This window comes from Macrobrachium nipponense, chromosome 1 (assembly GCF_015104395.2).
Source record: "Macrobrachium nipponense isolate FS-2020 chromosome 1, ASM1510439v2, whole genome shotgun sequence".
NCBI lineage: Eukaryota > Metazoa > Arthropoda > Malacostraca > Decapoda > Palaemonidae > Macrobrachium > Macrobrachium nipponense.
The window spans coordinates 160,459,499-160,473,159 of NC_087200.1; the positions used below are offsets into that span (position 1 = coordinate 160,459,499).

The 13,661-nt window shown below is 36.4% G+C and overlaps 1 protein-coding gene across 1 annotated transcript in view; it reads left to right on the forward strand.

The window, feature by feature from the left end:
• LOC135219790 (tyrosine-protein phosphatase Lar-like) overlaps positions 1–13,661 on the forward strand; it is a 1,028,451-nt gene that overhangs the window by 854,508 nt on the left and 160,282 nt on the right.

Below are 13,661 nucleotides of genomic sequence, written 5' to 3' on the forward strand. Positions count from 1 at the left end.
TGAATAGTAGAAATGAAAGAAGAGCCAGAAAACCATGAACGAAGATCATTGATGATTGACCCCGTGAAGGGTTAGTGCCGTCAGTGCACCTCATTCGGTGCAATGTAGGCATTACGTAAGGTTCTTTACAGCGTCCCTTTGGTCCCTAGCTGCAACTACTTTCATTCTTTTTACTGTACATCCGTTTATATTCTCTTTCTTCCATCTGACTGCCCACCCTCTCGTAAGAATTGTTTCATAGTGCAACTGCGAGGTTTTACTCCTGTAATACACTTCAAACCTTTTACTGTCAACTTCCGTTTTGGCGCTGAATGGCCTTAGTTGCCCCTGTGCTTGGCATAATGCCAAAATTCTATATAAATAAAAAAAATTATGAATTATGATTGATGAAAAACCCAGATATATATATATATATATATATATATATATATATATATATATATATATATATATCATATATATATATATATATATATATATAGAGAGAGAGAGCGAGAGAGAGAGAGAGATGAGAGAGGAGAGAGAGAGAGAGAGAATCTTAACTTATACAAACATTAATGATGCCTGTGATGATGACGATGTATGATCTTATTAGTGGATAGGTGTCTATGCTGGTAATTAGTAGCAGAATAGGGTTATCTGAATTCCGTGATGTTTATAATGCCACTGCTCTCCGCGAGAATAATCCCGGCCGCGTTATTTCCTCTCGTAACTTCAGGGACGTCTAAGACTTACTGTCTAATATAGATGTGAGCATTACCTGGTATGAACCGATAAAGGTCGATGTTTCTGTATAGAAGAGACTCCCCCTCTCCCCCCTCTTCCCCCCTTCCCCCCAAGGATGAATCGTAGAAAATGGTTTCGGGTCGAGAAGAAAATATGAGAATATGTCGTGATGATAATAGGCTTGTCTGAAATCCTGTTACGGCTGTTACCGTAAACAAGAGTCTATTATAGTCTCACGCTATGAAATATTTTCATTCCGTTTCATCTCTCTCTCTCTCTCTCTCTCTCTCTCTCTCTCTCTCTCTCTCTCTCTCTCTCTCTCTCTCTCTCTCATAAAGAGACATCCGAAGAGCGTGTCATGTCTTAGCTATTTGCCTAGCCGGCTATCTAATTTATTGACATGTGTCTATATTTTTTTATCTAGCTATTTGTTTATCTATACAGATGCAGAACAATGAACATTAATATAATATTTCAATAATATATAAACTCCGTGGCATCAGAGATTACAATGACATATTCAACATCACTTTCCATCATCATGATGACATTTGAAATTATAACAACTAACACATTATTTGGAGCCTTCCCGAATTCGTTTATGAACGAACAACATTCTGTATATGCATGTATATATATATATATATATATATATATATATATATATATATATATATATATATATATATAAATAATATTTCCCACAAAAACAGTTGGATTTAAATGCAATTATTAGTGTGTAGACAGGGGAGAGAGAGAGAGAGAGAGAGAGAGAGAGAGAGAGAGAGAGAGAGAGAGAGAGAGAGCAATTATTATCTCCAATCAATATTTTAACTGCTTAGTCCGGGAGGGGATCTCACTTTACAATAATAATAATAATTAATAATAATAACTAATAATATAATAATAATTAATAATAATAATAATAATAATAAAAAGAAAGCGTCTGTATTTTATGACCAAGTCCCTTGCAAACCCGATGAGCAGCGCATCCTCCGTTGATTGCTATCATAGTGATCAATATAAGTAATCGGCAGCGTGAGGGTGTGTGCTGTACAATTATTTTCTTTTTCGTAAGCCATTCCCTCTGCTATATGAAAGAGCTTTAGCATCGAACTCCTTAAAAGTTATTTGATTAACGCTTCTTTTTTATTTATAGCCTTTCCTCACCCACTCTCTTTATATGGCAGAACCAATGCGATCCATTAGGACCCAACATTTGGCGGTCCGTATGAAGTTTCATCATGCAATAAATTTTGATGATTCTCAGGTTTTCAAAACTTTCTCTTAACTGAGCTGTGCATAGCTGTCCTTCACCACGACAAAATATGAAGCTATTTTATATATATATATAATATATATATATATATATATATATATATATATGTGTGTGTATATATATATGAATATATATATATATATATATATATATATATATATATATATGTATATATATATATATATATATATATATATATATATATATATATAATATATACACACACATATACACACACTTCCACCATTACGTAATATGTACCAACTATATATATATATATATATATAATATATATATATATATATATATTATATACTATATATATATATATATATATATATATATTTATATATATATATATATATTATAATTATATATACCTATGTATGTTATATGTGTTTATATGTTTAATATATATAGATATATATGTGTATATAACTACATATAGTTGCTACATATTTTGTGTATATATATGTTTGTCTGTGTGTGTGTGTGAGCATTAGAAGTACGAATGAATTTATGTATATATGAGAATGAGTATTCCCTCCCCAGTCTGGAGTGTTGAATTATATTTATTGAAATGCTTTTTTCCTGGTAATATATACGGCGACAAAATTGGAAATATCTGTTGTTTAGTGTCTTGGGAATCGAGAGCAGAAAACGGAAATTTCTATTGTCTCTCCCTGTGTTGATATTTTATGTCTAATATCAGCGTAGCAAATTGAATAACTATTTGCGAAACGGATGAGTGATGCGGTGAGGAATCGAATGCGTTTACGATGGCCTGTGAATTAGAGATGTGAAATGTTTGCTTGTTTGTTGGAGAGAGAGAGAGAGAGAGAGAGAGAGAGAGAGCGTGTATAGTGTAAATATAGGGAGAGAAGGAGATTTAGCGACAGAAACCTTTTAAAGTTAGATCAAATAACCCAAATTAAGATATATAATACTGAAAATCGCTGAAGCAGAGCAGAGTCTCTCTCTCTCTCTCTCTCTCTCTCTCTCTCTCTCTCTCTCTCTCTCTCTCTCTCTCTCTCAGTAGACACTTCAATCCAATTAACTCTATAGACCATGAGTCATTTTGACTAATGGTTATTAATGACAGGTCCGAAGAAGATTATGAATTTTTTTTGTGTTGTGTGAGGGGGCGGGGTTATTAAGGATTGGATAGGGGATTCCTATAGCTACTACGCTAAGGAAGGTGATTGGTTGGCTAACAAAAAAGATTAAATTGGTCTAACAAAACGAAAAGGTCATCGATATCGTCACGGGAAGGGAGGAGAGGTTAACAAGCTTCACACAAAGCGAAATTTGCATCTGTGGTTGTTGTTGTTGTTGTTGTAGTAGAAAATCATCTTTAGGAGAGAAGGAAGAAACAAAAGACTGAAATTCATTTGGAGCAGGTGTGAAATGCTGTAATAAAACGTCCCTTATTTGGGGGAAGTGTGACAAAGGTAACGCCTGAAGAAGCAGGAGGCAGCTACTGCTTTAGGGAAGGTACCTATTAGAGCAGAATGAGTGATAGAAAATGAAATTTAGGCCAAAGGCCAGACGCTGAGACCTATGAGGTCATTCAACGCTGAAAGGAAAACTGCAAAGTTCTTAAAGGTGTAACAGGAGGAAAACCTCGCAGTTGCGCTCTGAAAAAATTGTGAGGAGATGGCAGAAATTGTGAACGGAGGTGCAGTAAAAGAAATGAAAAGGGTTGCAGCTTGGGGCCGAAGGGACGCTGCAAAGAACTTAAAGTAATATATACAATATAGGTGCACTGACGGCAACACTTCCTACGGGGCAGAATGAGAAGAGAATTAAATAGATATTTAATGGGGGAAAAAGTATAGCGCCGGGGGCGGGGGAAGGAAGACTGGTAACTCAGCGGTGGGCGTTAGAGACTTTTAATGCCAATCCGATGATTGCTTTCCTACCCCCGCCCCCAACCCCTCATTCCCCCATCTTCGCTTATTGCTGGATAATGAATGCTCAAGAGCAGCCTGGTCTGGTAAAACCTCCTAGTAATAGTATAGTCCATGCGTAACCTGCTTCTATCCTGTGAAGGTTTCACAAACCGTTCAAAGTGGAGGTATTTTATAATCGATTTTTATTTCGTAACTATTCATGAGTATGCAGTGATATTATGTACAGAGAGAGAGAGAGAGAGAGAGAGAGAGAGAGAGAGAGAGAGAGTAGAGCTTGTTGCGATGAACTGTTTACTTACTAAATGGAAAAATGTGAAATGTTATGAAATATCAAATAAAAAGATGATTGAGTATTTTGAGTGTCTGGTCATGTGGAAAGAATGGAGGAAGACAAGCTGGCGCAAAGAGAACAGAATTAAAAAAATACGGGGATGAATTAGGGAAGAAGATTGAAAAGCTCGAGATAGATAGATAGGGCAAAATAGGCATTGGAAAAGAAAGGCCTTATTGTCCAGGAAGGACGAATTTACACTGTTAAAGCAATGCTATGTGTAGATTTATATACTGAGGGTTCATCCACGATCCAGAAGGTGCTATAAGAATGGGGCAGTAACATTTGGTTTGATTCACTTTGGTGCAATTTTGTGTGTACGATAAATCGGGGGTATATATATATATATATATATATATATATATATATATATATATATATATATATATATATATATAGTTTATATGTATATATAAGTATATGTGTATAATATATATTTATATGTATATACACACAAACATACATCATATATAACACACACATTATTATTATATAATATTATAATATAATTTGTGTTTGTATGTGCGTGTGCGTATGCGTGAAGAGTGGCAGAATTAAAACTCAGTTACGTAGTACATGTTTTTATTAGACTATATATTGTAGTGAGACAATGTTATACTGATTGCAGCTTTATGTATTATAACTGTAGCTTGAACGGACAAGGGAATTAAGAGACCCCACCTCCCATTACGGACTGCTCTGTTTCCGCTGAAATATCCGCTTTAATTTCCAGGGAAAGATTGAGTATGGTTTTCACACGTTTGCAAAAGCAAACGAGAAAAAATACGCGTCCATTGTCCTTTTTTGATGCCTACATTTTCTGTCGTAACTTGATTTCGCCGTCACGGCTTTGGAAGGTGTGATCTTCGCCTGTGACAAAGGTCGGAAAGTGACAGCTGACAGATTGGAAAATAAAAACCTACCAAAGTTTATTAAAACGCAATACTAATAAAATTTTTCTCGCTAGAGATCAGGCCAATAGAATCTCCCTTTCTCGTAAAATTCGCTGGACTGGCATCTGAAAATTCATCTGGACAGTCTCTCTCTCTCTCTCTCTCTCTCTCTCTCTCTCTCTCTCTCTCTCTCTCTCTCTCTCTCTCTCTTTTAATTTGTTGGAGTTGGCCTGAACATCCGGCGGCGGTTTATCTAAAGCGTTCAGTATTTTTTTTTCATTTGTACTTGAAGGCTACACTTATTTATTTATTTATTTTTTACGCAGCGTAAGAATGGAAGAAGACTCTTTGACAGTTAATATGGACAAAATGCTGATAACTAGAAAGCGAGCATTGAGTACTGTGTGAAATAAAAGCTTGTCTCCACAGCGTTCCCGTCCCCCTTCCCCTTTGCTGTGTCAATGGGAGGGGAGGGGTCAAGCGAATGGAACTTGGATGGATTTGTGCGTCGGGACCTGCGAGTGTTCTAGGTATGGGGTGAGAAGGATGAGGGACAGAGAAAGAATTGAATTTCTTTGATATCTCAGTTAGGAACAGCGAAAGGGCTCAGGTAACTAAATGAATAAATCACACCGTTGGAATGTGGAACAGTCTCCAGGAGGACGCTGTGCAATTGGAACTTCATTTTATATTGTTATTTATTTATTTGTTAATTTATTTTTTCTCTTCTAATAACCGATCTCTTCTTTCTGTATATCTTGTTACGTACTGTTACTTCTTTAAAATGAACACCATAAGTATGCCTTGGAAGCTTGAATTTCAAGACATTGGCCCTTGTGAGCTTGTTCCATCAAAAATAGGGCCTATGTTCTGAATAATATTAATAATAATAATGACTACAGTACCCATAAAAGAACGGTACTAAAAGCGGAGGAAAATCGAAAAATAGAGAAAGAAAGAAACAGCCGGCAGTTTCGAAATGTTTTCGAAATGATAGAGGCTTATTTTCCGGGAGTAGTTGGTGTGTAATGGCCGGCGTTCTTTGCGCTACACAGTACATTTACCAATTACGCTTGCTTTTCTTTACGTCTTACGGTGCCGTTTCTCATTCTGTTCGCCAGGATTTTTTAGTGGTGATTCTCTTTTATGGGATCCGGAGATTCTTTATGGTATTTGTTTTTCCGGATCGCTCCTCCGCTCTTGTTTACATTCGTTACTGTCCTACGTAACAGTGATGTAGTAAATGAATTTGTGGCTGTTTTTGATAGTTAATAGTGTTCGAATTATATTTATTCTTGATCATGACGTGAAAGGGTTCATTGGCCAATTTTATACCTTGGTAACAACCTTTGTTTCCTAACAATTTAAGATAGAAACGCACACACATTATATATATATATATATATATATATATCATATATATATATATATATATATATATACATAAACAAATCATTTATGTGTGTTAGTGAATTTTACCGGGGTGAGTACTGGTGCTGGATATAGATCTCTAGTAATTACAAGGGTTAAAGAACATGGCTGCCAGTAACTTCTGGGAAAGAGATTATCCTTCCATTTATTATCCTTCCATTTAGGAGGGTATTTCCTCCTGCCTTCGAGGTCATTATTTTTATGCTTCAAAATTTGGGCATCAACGTGTAAGTTTTACCTCCAGGTTGTACCTCATACTGTTTCCACAAAAGTAGTCCTCGATAAGTAGATTGACCTGGTGTTTGTGATAGTGTTTACCTCAAGAGGGAGATGCTCATCTGACATTTGTGGTGCTATTCTCTCCCAAGGGGTTCACAACCCGCCATTATACTTTCCTCAACTTGGGAGATGGTGCATTAGAGTTGCAATTCATATGCACTAACTAGGCAGGCAGTCGCAAGGTTGTACCTTTTACTGCCACCACAGTAGCATTCTGCTTTAACTAACTTATTTTCGTTGATATTGTGGAAATTTTATGCTTCATCCACGATCCTGCAGATAAATTTTTAATTTTGAGGTGGCTGTAATGTTTACATATACACACACATATATATATATATATATATATATATATATATATATATTATATATATATATATGTGTGTGTGTGTGTGTGTGTGTGTGTGTGTGTGTATATATACATATATATATATATGCATATATATATATATATATATATATATATATATATATATATATATTATAGAATAAAGGTATAAGCCACGAAGGAAAAATAAACAACGAAGTTTCTGCAAGATCTTTCGACGTTCAACGTTCTTTACTCAGCAGTAAAGGACGTTGAACGTCGAAAGATCTTGCAGACACTCCGTTGTTTATTTTTCCTTCGTGGCTTATACCTTTATTTACGGATTTATCATGTTCCAAACTCTCGTGATTCAGTTATACATACATACATACATATATATATATATATATATATATATATATATATATATATATATATATATATATATATATATATATATATATATATTTACATATGTGTGTGTGTGTGTGTGTGTGTAAAGTTTAGAATTTTGGAATAGCAATAGATAATATTCCAGAAAAATTGAAAAAAGTAGGTATTTCCTCCTTTGCATCATAACATTTATTACTGCGATGCTATGAAATCTGTGTCCTTTTAATCATTCATTCTCTCTGTCTCTCTTTTTCTTTCTTGTATGTAATTTTTGGTTTCCATTTTTAATGACGGAGGAAGCACAAAGTAAGTGTTTTAATCTTTTTTTGTCTCGAGGGATCAAGGCTGTATAAATACTTGGCACTGGCGGTTAAATTATTCACATTCATCTACCTCGAAAAAAAAAAACGTTCCTCTTCAAAGGTGTTTACCAGTCTCTCTCTCTTCACTTTATAATCTTCCACTTTCTCTTCTGCTTCATCCCTTGCTTTATTTTTCTCTTCAGTAATCGTTATTCGATTTTTCGTGCTGTCTGTTCCATATCCCCGCCGTGCCTTCTATTCTTTCACGTTCCAGCGACCTTTCCAGCAACGACTGATGAATTTTTTCCATTGTCAGATTTCCTCTCACCACCTCCTTGGACCGATCGGTGCCTCTCTCTCCGTTCGCATGCTAAAACTCAAGTGTTTTGTTGGATCTTTATGGTTCCCCAATGAAATTTTTCGAATGAACATGTGTAGATTATCTATTTATACGTTGAATTTAATTATTTTATAGTCATTCATTTTTCATTGGATCGGGACTTCTAACTTATCTTTTTCCTGCCACGTTTTTTAAGTGATCTACTGTCTCATTTATTTTTACGAAGTAGCATAAGTCTCCTTCCTGATTCAATTTCGAAGTTATTCTGGTTCTCGTCAGTTTAATAACTTTCCACTTATCACCCTTCAATCAAGACCCCCGAACTTCTTTCCGGTTGGATCACCTGCGTTTGGTTCCCTCACACTTACTGTGCTCCCACCTAACTTATCACGGTTTTCCTCAGCACATATCCAGAATTTCTTCCTTTCTCACCGTGAGACTTGCAATTCGACTTGGCTAAAAATGAGCGTTTTCTTATGTATCAACATTCATCACACACAGATAATAGCCTATGGCCATGAAACCAAGGAGCTCACTAAGTCCTCACATGTAATGTTCCAAAATTCCGCCAGTTTCTCTCATCATTTCTATTCCTGTCTACTGCGTCAGTTAAGCTAACGATTTTCCCACTCTCCGTCCATTTTAGTACTTTTCTTTGCCACAATGCATAAACTGGTGTTCTTCCTTTTCCTAACGTATTTTGGTGAATAATGAATTAGCCTGCCATGCCTTAATCAGTCGGCATCACAAGGTAATGTTTGCAGGAGAGCCAACGCGAAGCGAACACACCCAACAAGCCACTTGCATTATATTAAAGAGGGAGGGTATTTAACGTTGCTCTGCGGGGCGGTGGGGAGGCGAGTCTGGGAAAATGAAAGTTGCTACAAAAAGGACTTCTTTTTTATTACTTTTTTTTAGAATTATGAATTGTCCTTTACTCTATGATTAAAGTGCAACCGGCTTGAACATTCCAAGCTCTCCTAGAATGTAAAAAAAAAGCAGTGAAGACAAAGAAATTAATATTATAAAATTAAGCTTTCCGCCCATCATCCAGCATTATTCACCAAGTTATCCCATCTCTCTCTCTCTCTCTCTCTGTAAACACACACGTACACACACACACACACACACACACACACACACACACACACACACACACATCCAACGAGTGAACCAGCACAGCGCGGCGGCGGCGTCGGTTTATTCCGAGCCAAGTGGAGGGAGGCGACACTTTTGGGCTTTAGAAAACGAATTAAAGTGGATGGTATCTAAGTGAGTGTGTGTGTCCGTGTGTGTTTTTGAATCCTTGTTAATGGAGCTAGGTGAGAGCGGTTTAGGGTAGAGATTCTTCAGAAAGAGAAAAAATAGAACAAACAGACTCGCTGACTGTAAATGAAGCGCTCATGAAATACCAGCGTTGTGAATTTCTGTACACACGCACGCGCGCCCACACACAACTCGTACACACACGTAGATATGTGTGTGTGTGTGGCTAGGAACTCAGGTACGAAGAGCTTGGGCTGCAATTTGTAAGGTTTGAAAATGAAGTTATTAAGCAAAATTTGATTTCTTTCGGAAAAGCTTCCAAAGGTAACTGACTTTGATGGATGAGTGGATGAAATTAAATTAGAAGAGATCGTCGAATATCTGTAGTCACTTTAGGTAAACTAATTTGTAATGAAAAGTAGCAAAGGAACTAGTTTTTGTTAGGCAAGCATTTCTGCGCGTGGAAAATGCAAGTGAGCAGGAGTGGGAGAACCCGTTAATTTATTATTGAAGGGGTAACTATACCAACGTTAGTGTATGCTGGTGACGTGGAAGATAGAACACCCAGCTTTGAATTAAAACATTCTCAAACTTTACGCAAACAAAGATTGGTAGATATGACAGATAGGCTTCATGTGAATACAGTATTTCTGTTGTCCGCTAGTTCCGACGGGAATACGAACCGGCGATTGCATAGATGGAGTACTCAATTGCAAAGCGCGCTAAGTACTCCGTCTACGGATGATGCTATTAAGTGAATTCGAGAAGTGAAGGAGAAGGTTGCTTTTATTATACTTTCAATTGTCTTTTAAATATTTTTTTCCTGTTGCCTCTTTTTGCTTTTAGATGGTGCATATGTAGTAGGAGTTTGCATAATGTTTGAAAGGTCATAATTCTTTGACACAATTATTCACGTGATCAAATTTAGTTTGGCGTGCGTCTCACTAATATTCGTTTCTCTCTCTCTCTCTCTCTCTCTCTCTCTCTCTCTCTCTCTCTCTCTCTCTCTCTCTCTCTAAGCTCTCTCTCTCTCTCTCTCTCTCTCTTTCTAAGTGGAACATACCCTCTTCAAAGTTTGTTGCAAACTTTGTTCCTAATACCTTTGTTGCAGTGTTTGCAAACGCAAATATTACATTTTGGAAAGGTAAAAGCTTTTAGTCAAATTGGATATTAATGGGTTATTGATTAATGTGTATGCTTTAAGGTGTATTACGTAATGTCTAAAGGACTCTCTTTCTCTCTCATTCCTGTTAAGATAGTTGCTTCAGTTACATTGCAACTTACATTGCCCAGTATTTTTGACATTTTACACTTCTTGCCCCCATTCCTATCGGGGTTGAACTTGGACTTAGGGTATTGGAAGTGTCTCTATTCATCCCAGTGACCTCGAAAACTGTGGATTAGGCTCTGATCTGATATGTGTAGTTTTTTTTATTATTATTATTTTTTAATATCACCAGCTTCCCAACCCTTCTCACGCCCCCTTCCTATTAAGGCTGAACTTGGACTTAAAGGGCATTGAGTGTTACTATTCATCTCGGTGACCTCAAAAACTGTGGATTAGACACAAATATCTGTCATTTTCTGTTATTTCTACGTCACCCCCTTCCCACCCCCTTCTCACCCCCCTTCCTGTTGAGGCTGAACTTGGACTTGAAGAGCTTCGGGAGTGTCGCTATTCCTCTCAAGTGACCTGGAAAACTTTTGATAAGACTCTAATATCTGTTGTTTTCAGTAATTTTCACATTTCACCCCATTCCCATAACTCCGATTTTAATTCTGTTTTCACTATGACCTTTCGCAGTGTGATATTGACTTATATTTAAAATCTCATCAAAATCAGCCAGGAAATGTGGATTTGTATAGCGTTCATACAATCAAGCAGACATTTTCTCGTTTGTATGTATATATATATATATATATATATATATATATATATATATATATATATAATATGCGAGCTACAAATGTCCTTTAATATCTAATTCGCTCTATCTCTCGGAATTGATATATTTTCATATATGTAACCCCGAAGGGGAATTTTTTAGTTGATAATATTTCGTCCCCTTCGGTTTACATGCATGAAAATATATCAGTTCCGAGGTAGAGCGAATTAGATATTATAGGACATTTGTAGCGCGAATAATTCATATGAATCACGGTGATGTGATAATTATTCATATATATATACATATATATATATATATATATATATATATATATATATATATATAATATATATATATATATATATATCTTGATGTTTGTATAGGAGTTTTGAAAAGTTAATGCTTGCCAGATCTATTTCGACACACACTGAATAGACTTTCGTGTGCTCATTGAACTTGGTAGGATACTCGAAATGATCGTACAGTTAAGAGCTGAAGTGTATCATTGAATATTTCTAAAATCAGAAAGACCAGAGTGTCCTTCAAAGGTAATTGTGTAATACTGCTATTACCTGAACAGTGATATTGATTTAAATTTTAGTTGTGATTATAAGTTAAGAATAGTCATTGTAATAACAGCATAAATATAAACAACATAAATATAAAATTCACAACGGAGAGGAGTACCTGTAAAGCCAAGGAGTCAGGTGAGAGAAAGGAATGTGGAAGGAACCGCCGTGACATCTCCCCTAATGAACACAAAAGCATTATCCATTAGGAGCTAATTTTAATAAAAGCCTTTTCACGCGGAGAGAGAGAGAGAGAGAGAGAGCTACAGTATAGGGAGTGCGAGAGCCATTTTTCTTAACATTTCTCTTGAATATTCTAAAATCTGAATGTCAACTTACCTGTTCCGTCGAAAATAGCAAATTATTCATTGCTAGATTATTATCATTGCTACAGATATACGAACAAAAACTTTAGTGTATGTAGAGGGAGGATATTCAATGTAAGCTTTGTTCTTGTGTCTCCCTCTCACCCAGGAAAGTTGCATGATACCCCCCATCCCTTTCCATTTTATTAAGTCCATCACGCTAACAGCTTTCCAATCATAAAATATGGCGTCTTGACATGAATAATAATGTAATTACTTCCCATGTGTAATTGAACAAACTGCCTTTGCTGTTCACTTTCCCAACTTCTCTATTACCAAGAAGAGATCATTTTCTCCAATGGGTTCACCGAGTCCAGAAGTAAAGGAAGGGTATTCTATTGATTCAGGTACCCAAGTTAAATCCTCCATCCCGTCCATCAATTCCCTCACAGGGGAATTATCATGTTTCGTCCTGTCCAAAATGAGGTTTGGACTTTTGAACTTCTTGGACATAACTTCACCATTTTCAATTAGGCATTTGCTGGAGTGAGGTGAAGTTGGAATAAGCGTTGCGGCCCTGTTAGGAGAGCAAGAGATGGGGAGAAATATTGATAATAGTGATGTGTGAGTAATAAAGAGAGAGAGAGAGAGAGAGAGAGAGAGAGAGAGAGAGAGAGAAGTTTGCTTATAGACAAGGAGAGAGAGAGAGAGAGAGAGAGAGAGAGAGAGAGAGAGAGAGAGAGAGAGAGAGAGAGAGAGAGAGAGAGAGAGAGAGAGAGAGAGAGAGAGGTTTGCTTTATAGACAAGGCAGGCTACGAACGTTTGGTATCCATCCTATTCTGCCAAAACTTTTGAAAACAAACTTTCCTCCCTTCCTATTTTTCCCTTATTACGGGAATGAGGTTACATTCTCTGGTTAATTACGAAGGTAATTTGCGTGTATTTGCTCCTTGGAAAACTCGTGAGTTTAATTAATTTGTACTATACTTTGTAAAAGTGCTGCTGAAAATGATAAATGAACAGTGCTCGAGTGTTCATATCTTTCATATTTTTCTAGGATTCTTTTCATAATCACTTATATTTGTGGGAAATTGACATTGCGATATCTTGCACGTTAGAGTTACGCTGCAAAACAGCTAAAAAGCGGTTAAGCTTTATTGATCGAAGATGGTCCATCTGTCTGTCTCTGTCTTTCTATGTATGGCGTGAATTTTTCACATTTTTTACCTCTCCAGAACGGGTGGGTTACTTTCACTTAGACTTGGCACAAAACTTCCATTGGTAAAAGAAATTCTAGTTCGAAATGGATTAAATGTCTGCTTCCAGGGGGGAGATCATGACGAAATGATGAAAATGAGGTGGAGTTATTTGAAAATCTCTTGTAGAAGAACTGCTGGGCCACAAATCACAAAACTTTAGTGAGAGCTTCCTTATGCAA